The sequence below is a fragment of the Pediculus humanus genome, genomic scaffold, assembly GCF_000006295.1.
Source record: "Pediculus humanus corporis 1103172107737 genomic scaffold, whole genome shotgun sequence".
NCBI classification, from domain to species: domain Eukaryota; kingdom Metazoa; phylum Arthropoda; class Insecta; order Psocodea; family Pediculidae; genus Pediculus; species Pediculus humanus.
In genome coordinates, this window is record NW_002987340.1 from 65,580 (window position 1) to 65,838 (window position 259).

Sequence of the window (259 nt, forward strand, 5' to 3'; positions counted from 1 at the left end):
GTTTTCACTTTGCAAAACTCGCGCTGGAGTTTTTCTTGTATTTATCTGGACAATTTATTTTTTACTATGTATCGACACGAGTTCCAGAACGACTGAAATTATTATTATCATTATTATTATTAACATAAACACGAAATTCGAATTCTTTTTATAAATAATGACGAAACCTTTTTCACAGCACCGGTATGAAAAAAAATTTTTTTTTTTTCTTTTTTTCTTTTTCCACGTAGGTTTTTTATGTCGTGTCTTTTCACGACTC